At 37.9% G+C, this 17,991-nt stretch overlaps 1 protein-coding gene and 1 pseudogene across 1 annotated transcript in view; one reads left to right on the forward strand and one right to left on the reverse strand.

The window, feature by feature from the left end:
* The window catches only part of PDSS2 (decaprenyl diphosphate synthase subunit 2), a 221,700-nt gene that overhangs the window by 105,070 nt on the left and 98,639 nt on the right, over positions 1-17,991 (reverse strand). The window lies entirely within an intron of this gene.
* On the forward strand, positions 2,948-3,123 carry LOC123633126 (annotated as a pseudogene).

Consider the following 17,991-nt stretch of genomic DNA (forward strand, 5'->3'; position numbering starts at 1 on the left):
AACTGTTAAAAATAAGAGAGATCTGAATCATTACTGAAGTTTAGTGCTGGGCCCACTATTTATTGCCAGGGCTCTGTGAGTTCTGAATTGCTTCACGAGAGGCTGAGGTTTGAGTTTTCTCTCCTTTAGAAAGCAAGTAGGGGTTAGGAGAAGTGTGAAGGCTGCATACTAAATGGGACACAGTAAGCACTGCAGGAGGGAAATGTCATTCTGCAAAGACCTCTCTAACTAAATAACAAGAGGCAGTGATGGACTGGAAAGGAAACCTTGGCAGGCTTCATTTAGACCATGAAATGTGTCTGAGGCTGGGAAATGTGAAGGGAAAGTGGGAATAAAGGGGCAAAGATCCGTTTCCTATGAAAAAGGGCACAGGCTATACAGCGATATGCTTACAATTAGATTGTTTATACTGCTACCTAATCAACCTAGGTATCTAGAGACACAAGAACTTCCTAAATGTCCCCCCAGAATATTTCACCAGGTATTTCCATGTACAAAAGTAGAGCAATTCCCCAGCATATTTAAACCACAGACAATAGAAATAAGCCATGGACAAGTACTCAGTGTATAGGTTAATGCATAATTCAAAACCTACTGTATCCTGAACATTCTGATTTTTTATAAAACATCTCATTTCATCTTCCCCTAGTTATTAACCCTACTTTATAGATGAGGAAATGGAAGCTCAGATATGTTAACTGATTTGCCCAGAGTCTTATAATTGCTTATAGTAAGCAATGGGGCTAGATTTTGATTAAAAGACTTTTTGCTGAGGCAAAATGCAATTTATCTGCTATCTATCAAACCTCACTGATTCCCTAAAGGAATTATTTTCTTTGTATAACAGAATAATTGCAGTAGCATCTACAGCCTGTCACTACACACAGGGGTTGTGTTCTTAACCTTTGTTATACTGTGGAGGACTCCTTTGGCAATCTGGTGAAGCCTAGGACTCTACTAAGAATAATGGTTTTAAACATATAAAATAAAAAAGATTATGAAGGAAGCCAATTATGTTGAAAATAAAGATATAATTGCTTTTCTATCCAAGTTCATAGATCCCCAAATTCAATCCATACAGCCCCTTCGGGGTGTCTATGAACTCCAGGTTAAGTATCCTTGTGAGGAAATGAGGGACACCCCCAGTGTGCGCCACATGCTTTACATAGACTATTTGATTTAACATCTCCAACAACCTCATAAAGGAAGAATCACTAAGATTTTATATGGAGATAACTTAGGCTTAGAGAGGTCATTTGCCTAATGTCACTCCAAGAGTTACTAGCAGAGCCACTCTGAGCTCTTTCCACTTCACCAAATTGCCAGCTAAATGTTGAGATGGGAAGAACTTGGAGGCGGGGTGTGATGGAGGCTTGACTGTCATCTCTCCACAGCAATAACTGGTCTTTTATTCCTTGACCTTATGAAAAGCCAGAAGAAAGGAAGTGACACTAGAACAATTTAGAGAAAAAAATGGCAGCAGGTGTGCAATAGATTATACACCTCTTTGGCAAATAGTCTGCTGTTCACTACCACCATCCCATGGGAGGATTATGCATCTCCATGCTTAAACTCAAGTAAGAGCATGTGAATTGCCTCTACCAACGAAATGTGAATAAAAAATGTCATATCTAAGCAGGAGCTTTTAAGAGCTGGCTCACAGTTCAACCTGGCCTCTTTTCTGTCATGAGACCAGCAATGTTTCAAATGGTGGCTGCTCCATCAGCCTTGGCCTTGGAGTAAAAATGAGATGGACATGACATATGAATAAGAAGTAGACCTCTATTTTGTGAGCCATTGAGATTTTAGGGCCATTTGTCACTGCAGCTTAACCTAGCCTACCCTAACACATTGTGGGAATAGTCTTGAGACTTTCCTTTGTCTAGAATGAATGATTATGTACCGTGTGTATGAAAGAGCTGGTGTTGGGTACTGAGAGAGTAAAGCATCCATATGATGCCTCTCAAGCGTGACTATTGAAGGACTCCAAAAATGGAACATTTTGTGAAGTTGTAAGAGAATTGGAAATTCCAAGAAAAATTCTTTCCCATTCAGAATGCTTGACCGCCTCCACTCAAAAGGCATCACATAGAAAGTAAAACAATTGCAATGGCCTAGGCCTAGGAAGGGAACAGAACATCAGGTGGGGCACTGCAGCAGGCCCTCTGACAGGGGCACAGGCAAAGGAAAGCTCCTCATCCTAACCACTGATGATGTGCGGTAGTGACATTTAAAAGAGCAGTGTTTCCTAAAGATTTCCCAAATCTCTATCAGTTTCAGATTTAACATTTATGCTTTAATATATATAAATTGCTTTTTTCATAATCCTCCATTAAAAGTGCTTTTAAGCTGCATATTCAATAACCTTCCTTTCCTATAAAAGACAATCCCAGAAGTATCGGGAAAGCATATGTAAACAGTATTTCTAGAGGTAATGGTGGGTTTAAGGCTCAAGAGAAGATGAAGCTGAGATGAAGATCACATTGGCAATAAATTTTAAAAAATCAAACCACAAATGAAATTAGTATATGTGCAGAAAGATATGAGAAGGAAAATTGGGATAGCACATTCAGTTATTATTCCCAAGCACACTACAAATTATATGGAGCCTCTATTGAGAAGAAATAGCAGAAAGTGAGAGAAAGGGAAGGAATGAAAAGAAACACACAAACACATAAGTCAGCCCTCCGTATATCTGGAGGTTACACCAACCATGGATCAAAACTATTTGGCAAAAAAACTGTGCCTGTATTGAACATGTACAGATATTTTCCTTGTCATTCCCTAAAAAATACAGTGTAACAACTAGTCACATAGCATTTACATTGTATTACGTATTATAAGTAACCTGGAGATGATTTAAAGTATATGGGAAGCACAAGGTGACTTTTCCAAAATGTCGGCTGTCAGTCTGTGCTATGGTCTGAGCCATTGGTCTGGTGCTGAGATGCTGCAAAACATTGTTAAAAATGTGTGGGTCCCCAAGAAACCCTACTATACGCAAGTTTACCAGGAAATCTGTATTGGAATGGGTTTGATGAGCTTCATTGTTTATAAAATCAGAGCACAGATAAAAGAAGTAAAGCTTTGAAAGCTCCCCTGCCTGCTCATGGTCATCACTAACCAGCCTCACTTGGAGTGCACAAGAGATGGAACATTGGTCTGCCTGCAGATCCAAGTAAGCTGTGTTAGATGGGAACAAGCAACATCCCTGCACACTTGTGTAAGTGCCATTTACTTTGTGGCATGAATAAATGTGTGAGATGCAAAGAAATAAAGTATATGGGAGGATTGCGTAGGTTATATGGAAATACTATGCCATTTTATATCAGGGACTTGAGCATCTGAGGATTGCGGTATCCACAGGAGATCCTGTAACCAATCCCTCATGGATACCAAGGGACAATTGCACATATACCTATATATGTGTGTGCGTAGGTGTATATACATGTATGTGTATATATATACATGCATGTGTATGTGTATATATGTGTGTCTGTATGTATGGGCACATCTGTTGCATATATATACATCCATAGTTGGCAAGGTTTCGGTAAAGAGCTTAAAATCTATAAGACCTAAATCTTCTCATCCTAAGAGGTGACCCAACCCCCCATGTGGTCTGAATTCCAGTAAAAAGAAATGGGCACTCTTACATGGCAGATGAAGTAACAAGTAAGAAGTGTCAAATAAAGAATGAAAAAAAAAAAAAGCCCTCTCAGAACCCTTTCTGAGATCCCAAATTCAAGTTGCACCTTTTTTAAAAAAAAACACTTACAGATGATCACTATTGCATTCAAAGTAGATAATCACAGTGGTCTATATAGCCAGCCCAGGCATCTCACTATCCTAATTTTGCTAGGTTTTCAGGATACTAAAAGTAAAAAAAAGTTAAAAATAAAGAAATATATGCACTGGTTCCCAGTGTATACACAAATGTACATATATACATGCATATATACATATATATATTTTACAGAAATTTGAGGTAGCTATGGGCATATCATTTATTCATCAACCCCTCAACTACAAACTGCTGACAATTACTAACCACAGGGGGAAATAATGTCAGGGAGTCTCTACAGGACATATTACCCGGGAGAGGGAGGGAAAGACACACTATCTTAATATTAAATAGAGGGAAGATTTAAAATCAAGTGACATTTTCAAATATCTTTTTAAATAATCATATCCTGTAAAATACATTTGTTATCATGAATGAGAAATTATTTTCAAATTTCACATCTGGCTATCAAAATTGTGACTAGAGTCACTGAAGGCTATTCTTTCTTTTTTAAAAACAGGTTTATTGGGAATTAATTTACATACAAATTTCACCCATTTTTAAGTGTATAAGTCAGTGAATTTTACTATATTTAAAGAGTTGTGTAACCATCATATGTTCTAATTTTAGAACATTTCTATTACCTACCCTAAAAAATAAACCTCAACCTGTGTAGAGTCACTCCTTATTTGGGCTATTTTTCTTGATCTTCATTTTAGTTTTTCGAGTGTTTGAATTTTTTAATGAAACTAATTATAAAAAGTAACAATATAAAAAATATCAACATACTTTTACTGAAACAATATTACAATCTGTGACAAATAGTAAAATGTCTACACAATATATATGTCCTCCAAAGCCAAATATAAATGACAGATATAATAAGTGTCTGAAAGTAATGCTTGTTTTTAGTTTATAAACTAATGATAAGGTATTTCAAAAGAAAGTGTTTTCAGCACTTTAGGTATTCGTATATAACTCTCAACAAAATTACTTTGAAAGGCAAGTATACACAGCGTGTTTATTACTTTATAATCACACTGTATACACCAGGTGATCCTTTGGTTTCACACTTCTTTTTTATCGTGCTTTTTATTTAGATCTATAGAAACAACAGAGATGTTCAAAAGACTGCCACAACCTTGCAAGGAAAGGAGTAGTACATATGCATAAAGTAATGAAATGGCCTGTGAATCACAACTTATACACTACAAAATGCTATCTCCATTCTTTCAAATTGTATCACTTTACTTAATTGTAATATGGACTAATTTGAATTCACCGGGATGACAATCCACGACTGCTTATTTCAAAGGAAACAAGTGTGTCATCCAAATTTCTTTTTCATAGAAAAGCTGTGTAGGAAGATTAAAAGGTAAAGTTAAAACCCACCTTTCAAAAGCACCACAAGTATTGAATGATCTACTTAAAAAAATATATCATACAAGTCAGATGAGAACGTATTCTTACTGTAAAAAAATCAAAGTATAAAAGTATATAGAGCTAAGCTGTTCAATGATAATCACTAACCATATGTAGCTATTAAGCACTTAAAACATCATAGTTGGTCTGAAATCACATGTGTTGTAAAAGACTTGGTACAAAAAAGAAAAGAATTTAAGATATCTCAATAATAAGTGCTTTGCATTGATTACATGTTGAAACGATATTTTAGCTTCATTGGTTTCAAAAATATTAAAATCAATTTCATTTGTGTCCTTTTCCATTTTTAGTGTGGCTACTAGCAAATTTAAAATTATATTTCTGTCTTAGTCCATTTTCTGTTGCCATAACTGAATGCTACATATTGGGTAATTTATAAAGAATAGTTCACAGTTCTGGAGGCTAGGAAGTCCCAGGTCAGAGAGTCAGCATCTGGTGAGGGCCTTCAAGCTTTGTCATCCCACTGCAGAAGGACAAGCAAGAGCATGTGAAAGAGGGAAAGCACAAGGGGCTGGGCTCACCTTTTAGCAACCCACGATAATGACATTAATCCCTTCATTAGGGCTCTGCTCTCACGATTAGCTCACCTCTCATTAGGCCCCACCTCCCAACACTGCCATGTTGGGGATCAAATTTCAACCTGACTTCTGGAGGGGACAAACATCAAAACCATACCAATTTCAGAACTCCTGACCTCAAGCTATCCTCCTGCCTCGAACTTCCAGAGTGCTAGGATTACAGGCATGAGCCACTGAACCTGTCCAGTTTCTTTGGACAGAAATACAGTACTGTCTCCTCTGAGGCCTCAGTAGGTTTACTATCTCCTTATCCTACACTTTCTTCCCCAGAAGTCACCTCTTTTATAGTTTAGCATATTTTCTTTCAGACTTCTGCTATGTTTTTAACATGTTTATAAACATAGAGCAAATGCCATGTATTTTCCCATAAAAATGTTCATACTATACATATGGTACTATAACTTGTTTTATTCACTTAATGTGGTTCAAAGATTTTCCTGTCATTACATATGGAACTACTTCATTCTTTTTAATCATGGTTATTTATCTGTAGTATGGATGTACTATAATGTTCTTCAGGCCTCATTAATAAATATTTAGATCATTTCCTATTCTCTATTATTATAAACAATGCTACAGTGAACATCTTTATACATATATCTGTGTGCATATGTGGCAGTATTTCTGTAGGACATATCCCTAAAAAGTAAAATTATAGGGTCAAAGAGTATGTCATTTAAAATTGTATTAGATACTGCTAAATGGGCTATTCTACTTTCAAAACAAAAAGATAAATCATCTTTTTGTTTTTGTTTTGTTTATAGATTTGTGATCATCTGTAATTTCTCCCCAAGTCTCTGAAATGACAAGGATGACTTCATGTCTGGGATTCAGTGAAGAAAAACAATTCTAACTTATGCCCTGAGGTCAACTCAGACTTGGCCTTGATGATTGTGGTGGGTACCTTCTTGAGCTCCCCCAGTAGTGATTCCACTTTCTCTAGATGTGCCGTCTGCCCCTCCCCCGCTGAGATTGTAAGGTGGGTGGTAGCTACCATGTCTGTTCCATGACCCTCAGTTTCCTCCTCCATGGCCAAGGGATCCATAGCTGAGCACCTAGCCCATCAATGGCCCTCAGCTTCTTTCTCTAGGGAATCTGATATTCAGGGTCATCTGGGAGTTGCCAGAGGCAATGCTCCAGAGCAGCACGTTCTAAACTTTAGTTATTCACGAATCACTTTTGTCATTTCTGCATATACCACATGTATTCTTATATACTTAAGGTTTTTCTTTAAATCTTATCTTTAAATCCTTTCTTAGGATTTTTGTCTCTGTCTAGAGACACCATATAGAGTACAGATTCTGGACCCAGACTGCCTAGATTCACACCCCAGCTATGCCACTTACTAGCTGTGTGACCTTGGACAATTTGCTCAGCCACTCTCAGTGCCCAGTCTTTTCATCTGTAAAACGGTGATAACAACAGCACACATATTATAGTGTCACAGGGGTTAAATGACTGTATATATAGTTATTAGAATGATAACTTCACATAGTAATTGCTAATAAAACATTTACTAAAAGTAGTTAACTATTATTGCTTTTAAATCAACCCACCTTTCTATTAAAACACATCTTTAGAGAACACTTTACATCTCAATTATCTGGTAAGTACAGGTCAGGAGTGAGTCACCCACAGAGCAAGTGAGACCTGACCCTGTAACAACAGCAAGTCATCCATTATACCACCACAGGCATTCCCATAGGGGCATCCTGGGCTTGGCGTGGCCACAGAGTCCCCTGGACTTCTGGATGCTTCTCTTGCTGATGGACAATCCTTTCCTGCTCCTCCAGTCCCTCCTCGCCCTCCACTCCTGACCAGCCTTTGAAGTTCCTCTCCGAACCTGTGAACAATCACTGATTTAAACCACTACATCTAAGTTATAGATGAAGAACAGGCAGACTGAAAGGTCTACTGAATAACTAAAGGTCCCACATAAGTTGCACATATTAGAACTATTATCCAGGTGCCCTAACTCCCATCCAATGCTCCGACAATCAATAAATTTGTTTCATCAGCAAAGAAAATACTTGAAAAGAAAATTGCTAAATATTTCAAGCAATCTCAATGGCTGGGGCAAGGACAACTCTAGACAGGTGGCAAGCGTGGGTTCTGAGTCCTTGCTTCCCTCCTGTACTTGATCATCTTCCACCTCAGGTATCTACGGCCCTCTTACTCTTACTTTGCCTTCCCACATCAGAACCTTTCTCTGGGAATAATCATAAGTCATTTATGCTTTAGGGTGAGTTAAAGATTATCTAAATGAAGACTTTTGTTACCAGGATGCTCAGGTTTTGAATTACGGCCTTATTTTCTATGAGCTGTAGAACCTTACAACTTACCCTTACTTCATCCCCCAAAGTCTTGATTTCCTCATATAAAAATAGGGTTAACAACAGGTATTTCATAGGACTGTTGCAAGGAGAAAATAAATTCCATTAATTGTCTAAGCAACAAGGATTTATGGAATATAAGTATCTGCTGGGTAGCAGACATGGCCTATTCCTAATTACACCAATTGCTTGGAGAAGTGGGCAGATAATAAACGTCTTCTTTCTTTCCTTTTTTGGATAAGTAGAGTTAGTTCTATAGCTTTATTTATTCATTCAAGAAATGGTTATTAAGTACTTGATACATGGAAGGTACTACCCCAGAGGCCTTGCAATATAGAGTAGATTAAAACATGGTTCCAGAAACTTAACAGTTTATCGCGGAATGAGCTCAACATACTTAGACCTTCCTAAGCTAGATCCAAATTTAGGACTCTTCAGAATAGGAGAATATTGAGGACCTTGGATACCCTTCTTCCAATCCTGGTACCTCATTTTAAAGTTGTAGAAGTCAAGACCCAGTAGTTCTAAGTACTTTGTTCAACATCATCCAGGCAGTTATCCAAAGAAGCCAAGTACCTTGTTCAAGGCCATACAGATCACTAGAAGTATAACCCTTATCTTCTCATCTTTTTTCTATATCATGCTACCCCAAGAAGCTGATGAAAGAATTTAAGTGTAAGCTTTCTGTTCAGAAGTTTCTCAAAAAATTTCTGTTTAATGACAAAATAAAATCAGGTAGCACAGAATAATCAGATCCTTTTACTATGTTGGAGTGTTTATGTTTCAGAAATTATAATTTATTGGTGGTCCTTTAGATATAATATGAAGATATATCATTATACAGAGATTTTTAAAAAATTGGACTAATATTTGACAAGCAATCTTAAAAATCAAGTAACATTGATTTTTCAAGTAACATGGTACTAAAATAGTCAAAGATGATAAGAGATGAATTTTGTAATCAAATTAATACAGTTTGCCTTTTCCTGCATAATAAAAGAAACATTTGAAAATGCCTCCTGGTCAACCTAGGAATTAAGTTACGTTTATAAAACATGTTAAGTTTGTAAATTTTGGCTTCGAGTTCCAAATAGTTACAAGCACAAGGATCTGATTTTCCTAGAGACCTCTAAGACCACATTACTTTTGGTTATACCACCTTCTCCTAACCAGTTCTCTTTCTCTTTTCTTCTATCTGACTATGACTTCTCATTCTGGCCTTCTGGATCCACAGTGCTCATCTCCACTTTTGACAAAGACAAGTAATATTAAACTTTGCACACATTTTGAAAACATGCTTTTTTTTTTTAAAGAGATAGGGTCTCGCTCTGTCACCCAGACTGGATTGCAGTGATGAGATCATAGCTCACTGCAGCCTTGAACTCCTGGGATACTTCTGCCTTAGCCTCCCAAGTAACTGGGACTACAGATGTGCACCACCATGCCTGGTTTTGTGGGTTTTTTTGTTTGTTTTTATTTTTGTATTTTTTGTAGACATGGAGTCTCGTTATGTAGCCCAGGCTGATCTCGAACTCCTGGTCTCAAGCAATCCACCTGCCTCAACCTCCCAAAGTACTGGGATTACAGGCGTGAGCCACCGCACCTGGCCCTGAGAACATACATTTTTAACAAATAACTAATAAAATGTACTTTAGAAGGATGCCAAAATGTGCACACAGTTTAGCCAACTTCATATTCTGTGGGCACCTTTCATGAAGAGTTTGGTGATGCCTTTTTCACCGTAAACATATCAGAGTACTGCTCTCAAGGAGCTTAAAGGCTGGCAGGGATAAAAAATAATAATAAACAGAAACAGATATCTGAAAATACTCCCCATTCACCTCAGAAAACACACTTACTTTGCAAAGGGATAAACTACACATTCAAATCAGCAAACATTTTATACACGTTTTTAACTGAAACACCAGCAGCTTAAAAAGTTTGGATTCAAAGAACTAAACAGAGAACTTAAAGCTCATCTTCCAACTCACAGATGGGGCACATCTCCTACTCCATAAGACTTTTTCATAAATAGACAGTTGAGAATATGGTTATCTACATCATTGTGCTTATTCTGACCAAACTGTGATGTCTCTATAATTTTCCAAGTAATCTGACCTTTTCCCACTTCTTGTGGGTTTTATATTGCCTTTCATGCCTTCATATATTTCTACATTTAATCACCTTAGCACACTCCTACCATTATTGTCTTCCCTATTCACTGGTCTAGTTAATTCTTGTGTCCACAGTATGGTTTATTTAAAGGAAACCGGCTTCTTTTCACTACTCTGCATTCGTATACTTTCATCCAAACAAGTCCAATCATTAAATAGTAATCTAAGCCTATAGTAATTATTTTAAAAATATTGATGACTCCACTCTTTACAAATGAATGTGTTTGTAAGAAAGCTTAAAAAATAGTAAGGCTGTAGGGAATAAGACAAGCCTGAAATATCTGAGTAGAAGCTACCACTTTCCCCCACTAGACATATTCCTGACAGCCGATGATACCACATGGTTCACAAACTAGTTAGGAAGTCAAAGATCAACAGAACGTAGTAAGGAAAGAAAAAGAGTCATTTAATAAACACTCAATTCAGGTTACAATCATTTATGGCATACCTACTATGTATCAGACCCTAGATATACAAAGTATAAAAGAAGTCGTTTTGTTTTATCAGTGAGTACGTATCCAGGTGTGAGTATGTATCCTTTCGCTTAAAGTAGCTTGAGACACGGTCTGTGCCCTGAGGGCTCATAGTTTAGCTGGAGATAGAGTACAATGACACATAAAGATTTAACAAGAAGACTACAAGTACATAAGTGTAAAACGAACGCCATGGTCCGTTATTGCTGTAGGGATACACAGTATGATCATGGAGGATGCGAGGGCAGAATGGGAAGACTCCAAGGAAGAGGTGACAGCGTTTAGATTACTGAGTACAAGGACGCTCGCTGCTGCTGCTCACCCCCTGGTGCCACACGTGGCTGCCACAGTAGTGCTGGGTTTCCAGTCAGCTTGCTGCTGCTGCTGCTGCTGCTGCTGGTCCCAACAGGGCTCACTGCCCTGACAGACAATGAACAGAGTCGACAGCTGCCATGGAATGGTTCGAAAAGGGCTGCAGCCAGCAGACTGAAACTGGAATATGGGCAGAGCGTAGGTTTAGGACAAAGGCTTGGATGTCTCCTCTCTGACAGGGCCTGAGAGAAAAAGAAATGAGAGCAATACAAAAAAGGAAAAATGTCCAGGAACATGCTTCGTCTTCTAGCCACAGCCCCAAGTGATTTGAATAAATTAAGGAGAACAAAATAAATGAATTATCAAAAAGTCATTTTCTCACAGAGATAAAAGAAAATTAACATTTTTCTTAGTTGTATTTTGCTTAAGTAAGGTTACCTACACCAAAGAAATATGAGTTAACAGTTGGGTCTTAGATACCACAGAAGAATATTCACTGCCAGTTAATTATCACAATGTCAAGTCATTATACACTAATTTCACCAGAACATTTCCATTTGCAAACAAGTGCTCTGCTGTGGTCTAAAACACATATTATAAGGCCTACATATTAATCAGAGTGACCTTATAGACTTAACTCAGTTTGAAGAGAGCAGAGAAATGAATGAAGCTAACTTAGCCCCTTGTCTCTATTCTCATTCCAAAGAAAAGTGTGCAGTGAAGACTTCCAACAGAAGAGGTGATACAGAGAAAGCTCTGGCAAGCCCTTTCACAAGATAAAAATGTACTGTTCAGCTTCCCTTGACCTTAAGTTTAAGTAATAATTTAGATGGTTCCTAATTAAACTGCCCTTCCATTGTACAGGACTTATCCTACCTTAAGCCCTTCTCTGCAGGAAAACACTGAGCCAGGAGTCCTGAGAGGAGGGAGAGCTGACGAAGCCTTGGTGCCCACAATGGGGGAAGGGAAGGAGGCTGAGCTGTTCCTCAGGTGGCTCATGGTAGGTGGCTGTCATTCGAATCTCTGATAACACAACAATTCAATTTCTTTGTATTTTTACAATGTCCTTATGTGATTATTCTAATTATACTATTAATTACAAATCTCAAGCTGTTATATGACATCACCCATAGTTGGATATTTATCATGTTAAGTTATCAATTACAAACACTTCTTCATATAATATTTGATTTAAATCCTAAAGCAAGAAAATCTAGAATATTCTACTCTATTAGCCTGCTCAGACTGCCATAACAAAATACCACAGTGACTTAAACAGATATTTATTTTCTCACAGTTCTGAAGGCCAGAAGTCCAAGATCAAGTGGTCAGCAAATTCAGTTTCTAGTGAGGGCTCTCTTCCTGGCTTGCTGACAGCTACCTTTTCACTGTGTCCTCACATGGCCTTTCCTCTGTATGCAGAGGCCAGGTGAGAGAGATCTCTCAGTTGCCTCTTCCTCTTCTTATAAGGACCTATCAGATTAGGGTCTCACCCTTATGACCTCATTTAACCTTTACTATCTTCCTAAAGGCCCTATCCCCAAATATAGTCACACTGGAGGCTACAGGCTTCAACATATAAGATTGGGAGGACACAATTCAGTCCGTAACACCTACCCAACAATATCTGTATAAGGTTCTTTTTTTTTTTGAGGCAGAGTCTCACTTTGTTGCCCGTGGCGTCAGCCTAGCTCACAGCAACCTCAAAGTCCTGGGCTTAAGCGATCCTCCTGCCTCAGCCTCCCGAGCAGCTCGGACTACAGGCATGCGCCACCATGCCCGGCTAATTTTTTCTATATATATTTTTAGTTGGCCAGATAATTTTTATTTCTATTTTTTAGTAGAGACGGGGTCTCGCTCAGGCTGGTCTCGAACTCCTGACCTCGAGCGATCCACCCGCCTTGGCCTCCCAGAGGGCTAGGATTACAGGCGTGAGCCACCACGCCTGGCTAATATCTGTACAAGGTTTTTACAGTTTGATAGTATATCAAGTCAAAAGCAATTACAATTGTTGAGGCTCAGAGAACAATACCCCAAAGTATGGTGTTTTGGCATGCTGGGCACTTTTGAATTAAAGGAAATTGGCAGGCCTTACAAGCTGCCTCAGAACCGAGGACTTTCTAACTTTTCTTGTTTGTCCCCTCCAAGCACAAGGACGGGCTCTGTTTGAAAGTTCCCTTATCTGACTGAGGAAAACATCTTCCAAAAGAAGTGCAATGTGTTAAGACTCCCTCCCTAGCAATGTTATCAAATAACCAGGAAAGATAGACTGCTGGAAAGGAGCAGAGACTAGAAGTCATCATCATGCCTAGTCAGACTTTCACCTATTCTTCTGAGAGCAGCTCTGATAGAGGTTACCTGGAGTACTGTACCGGCATAATAAGACAACCTTTGTTCACAGTGAAGTTCTGTCCCTCGCCTTTCCATAACTATTGTTTGTCCTTCCATCCCATTCAGCATCCAAAGAGAATCATTTACAAAGCATTATCTGGTCTTGGAGCCTACCATTGTCTGGTGTTCAAGTCCATTCTTTGTTCCCCTTAAAAATCATTTACTACCCCTCTAAAATTGCCTACAGCCCCCCAGCCCCCACCATATGCAGAAAGCACGTAAGCCTCAACCACCTGGCTCTTCCTTAAGTCTCATATTTGCCAGACTCCCATGGCATATGCCCGTTAATAAATTTGTATGCCTTTTCTCCATTTAGTCTATCTATTGTCAGTTCATCTTAGCAGACTTGAACCTTAGCGGGGGAAGGAAAAATTCTCTTAGCTCCTACCCATTAAACTCAGTTCACTGCAAAAAACACATTTAAAATTCAAGCACATTTAGCAAAAATAAGCACATTTTAATATTCTGTTTCTTTCTCCTCTAAAGCACAATTTTGATAGGATCTGGGTAAAAGATGAATAAAAAACACTGCAGTCCTTAAAGAGTTTATAATCTGATTATGAGAAAAATAAAAGCCAATGATATCAATAATGTATGAGTACTACAGTTATTAAGAATATAAGTTTGGAGTGAGAAAGCCCTGGTTTAAATCTCAGATTTGGTACTTAATGGCTCTGTAGATCCTGGATAAATTATTTAATATCTCCAAGCTTTATTGTCCTTATCTATATAAAGGAGCTATCATTACTGACCTTTTAGGATTACTGTGAGACATAAATGGGATAACACCATAAAGTGTTTTCAGCACACGGTCTATGCTCAGTACGTGGAAGCTAGTACTGCTTCTGCTATCACCACTTAGGTTTGTACAGACTTGTGTTACGGGAGCCCAGAAAAGAACATTTAGCTCAGTCCAGGGGGCAGGGACGATTATCTGGAGAAGATGACAGCAGACCTGTATCTTAAGGGATAGGTAAGGGTTAGTCAGATGAAGAAAGGTAGGAATGGTAACCCATGCAAAGGAAATAGCACAGTGCATGCAGGACACTACAAGTATTTGGCACTTACTGGCAGGTCTAGTGCAGAACAGTTACTGCTCAGTTTCCCCTTGCCTTGACATCCTACAGCATAGTTGCTTCTCCCTTCACATGGTTTGCCCTCCACCCTCCCCAGAAATACCTTCCCTACTCCAGACAGCTATATTGGATTTATTCTTTAAGGACAATTTAGCCCTATAAAGGAAGGTGGACCAGGCCCCTCTAGAATCCTACCAGAATCTGCTCTTTCCCTCTGTCTTAGGAACAAGAGAAGGGATGACCGGCAGAGGCAGTGTAGGTTAGTGGCAAAGAGTATGGGCTCTGGAGTTAAACTGCCTATGTTCAAACCCTGGCCCCACTACTATGTCACTTTGGAAAAATTACTTCTCTGTGTGCTTCAGTTTTTCCCATCTGTTAAGTGGGGATGATAATAACAGCACCTACCTCTTATTGTGAGGTTGTTGTGAGGATTCAGTGAGTTAATACATGTAAGAAAATTAGAACAGGGCCTGGCTGTTAATAACTATTAGCTAGTATTACCTAACAAAATGAAAAATCTATGTTTCATGGACAGGACATCCTTGAGAAAATAGAGAATGAACTAGATTAGAAATGTGGTCATCTGTGGAAGGCAGAAGGAAGAAGGGAGAATAAAACAGTAAAAAGAATAAAACTAATATCTACTGATTGCCTACTAGGTGTCAAAAGTACTGCAGTAACTGCTTCATATATGTTCTTTCATCTGTTCCTTGTAACAGCTCTGCTAGGTAGATGGTATTGTCCCCATTTTTATATATGAACACACTGGGGCTCAGAGAGGCCAAGAAATTTGCCCAAATAGATAGGACCAGAATTTAAAACTATGGGTATGTGACTAGAGTCATTCTCTCCCAACAGCTACTTTTCTTCACCTCCTGGGACTCCATTTTTTTTAGCTTGAAGATTATATCAGACTTCACATTGCTAAGAAGAAACCTGAGAGCTGCCTAATTTGTACATGATTTTCTAGGACTACTCCAGGAAATATAAACATGTGCTCCCATTCTAATTTTACATCCTACAATGACAATTCTATTTTATAAAAATCATGAATTGTACTATATAAACCAAGAGTATACTTTCTTGTCCAGAAGTTCAGAATATATTACAATTGTAAACAAAAGTATTATTTTTTTAGAACTCCAATTCTGTATTTACAGAACTTACAAATTGACTAGGCCTATATTTGTCTTATAACATGAAGTAGGGCCAATTCTAATCTTTATATTTTTTCAAGCCTAAATATTGTGTATTCTATGGGCCTTTGATAGCCTTGTGATTTATATTTTGCAGTAATTTGGCTTGTTATATATCGCTTTTTTTGTGTGCTATCAAAGAACATAACATTCTTATAACAAAATGGGAATAAAGTTAGGAAAAAATAACCATGGGAAAGGTGAATAAAAAGAGACTGTCAAGACTGTCTAGCTATGTAAAGCATTAACTTCATGAGCTAAACCCAGACGTATAAACTATAGTCTATGGATCTTGTCTATATATAGAGGTAGCTTTTCATATTGTCACTTTTTTGCCAGTGGAGTCAGTCTCTCTCTCTCTCTCTCTCTCTCTCTCTCTCTCTCTCTCTCTCTCTCTCTCTCACATACACACAGGTCTTGTCATGTTAGTCCCTAGACTGATAAAAAAGCATCAATCCTTAGGGGAAGCTTCAAATACTCTAAGAAGCTGGGGGAGTGGTGAAGAAGCAGACAATCTTCTATACAATCTTTTATATACATATGTACATTTTTAACCTAAAAATATAATTTTTCCTTTAATTACAGTTTCCTATATAACCATTAGTGGGCTCCAGCGATGCAAGCCATATTTATTAGAGGCAGCATGTCAAATAGGAGTTGACAATTACAGTCTCTATCAATACATATTATGCCAGACGGTAATGAGCCATCCACAAAGGGCTAGCCATCCAAAATAATCACGCTGCTTTCCAGAGAAATGTCGAAGAGGTTATGGTTTATTACACAGTGCTCATTAGATATACAGTGGCAGCATTAGCAATTTTTCCTTCATTTGTGTCTCATTTAAGGATCTGCCCCCACAAGCACAGTCAAATTAGTACACAAGGTTAAAACCATTATGCCCAGAAAAAATTAAGTTGCATTTTATTTTACAGTAATGGTGGATCAAAGGTCCTTGGAATCTATTATTTGCAGAACCATTATCTAACACAGAATATTAACAAAAGGGAAAAGAAAAGCAATGCCCTGCCAGCACAGCTTGGACAGGAACAAAGACAGACTATTTGAAATAAGCAAACACCACGTTACTTAATTAAGTAGCCCTACAAAAACTATTTTAAAAATAACACTAAGGTTGTAACATCAACTGACAAAAGTCACAAAATTAAGGTTAATGATGAAGTGCCAACCTATACTTTGAAATGCCTCATTTACATCAACTTATTTTTAAACATTTTTTATACTGTCATTGTGTACAATTTAGTTATAAAATCATGAATTGTTATAAATATTTATATTCTTGAAAAGATAACCTGGTTTCGCATATTTATGGCAAACCCATATTTACTGACCTTTAATAAATTGGAATTTGCAGATACAACTATTATAACTAGATAGATTTGGTCAAGAAGGCAGATCTTGGAGTAAGTTCAAAAATTAAACTGAATACTTCTAAATAATAGATACTTAATGGACTTTGTCAAATCAGCAGATAACTGGTTAACAGCATCTGAATTACTGACAGGATAAACAGTTGCAACAAAGAGTCTTTTGAAGCAATTTCTAAAGTCCTGATTGGACTACTGTTAATAAAATGTTAAAATTCATTAGAGTTAGAAGGACATTCTAAATACACTTCCCCTATATTTTATTATTAGCAGATTACAATTGTAGTGATTATTCAAGGATCCTTCTTTTCATTTAATGAACATATATTGAGTGCCTGTCATATGTCAGATTCTGAGATAGGCTCTGGGAATTTATTTTTTTTTAAAAAAGGGAAGAAAACCATAGCTCTGTGCTCAGGAAGCTTATGGCCACATCAATGAAGGATTTGGACAGGAAAGCAAACTATTTCAATCTTGGGCAATAATTGCTATCACAGAAGTAAACACAAGTTGCCAAGGGAGCCCAGAGGACCTAATTCAAATTCTCAAGGAAGGTAAGGATTCCCCAAGGAAGTAACAGCTAAAGTGAAACCTAACAAAGAATTCTACCTAATAAGAATTATGGTGGAGAAATACATTGGGAATGTAGAGAAATGGAGAGAGAGGAGGCTGAAGTGGGTTCACTGACCTCAGATTATCAGAATGTACAATGTGTTTTTTAAAAGAGATTAGAAGAAAACATCCTGAAGATGGACTGATGGGCTTTATGAAATAAAGTCAGCAAGGAAGTTCTAGAACAGTTCAGATCGTGTGTGTGTGTGTGTGTGTGTGTGTGTGTGTGTG

Source organism: Lemur catta, chromosome 2 (genome assembly GCF_020740605.2).
Source record: "Lemur catta isolate mLemCat1 chromosome 2, mLemCat1.pri, whole genome shotgun sequence".
Classification (NCBI taxonomy): domain Eukaryota; kingdom Metazoa; phylum Chordata; class Mammalia; order Primates; family Lemuridae; genus Lemur; species Lemur catta.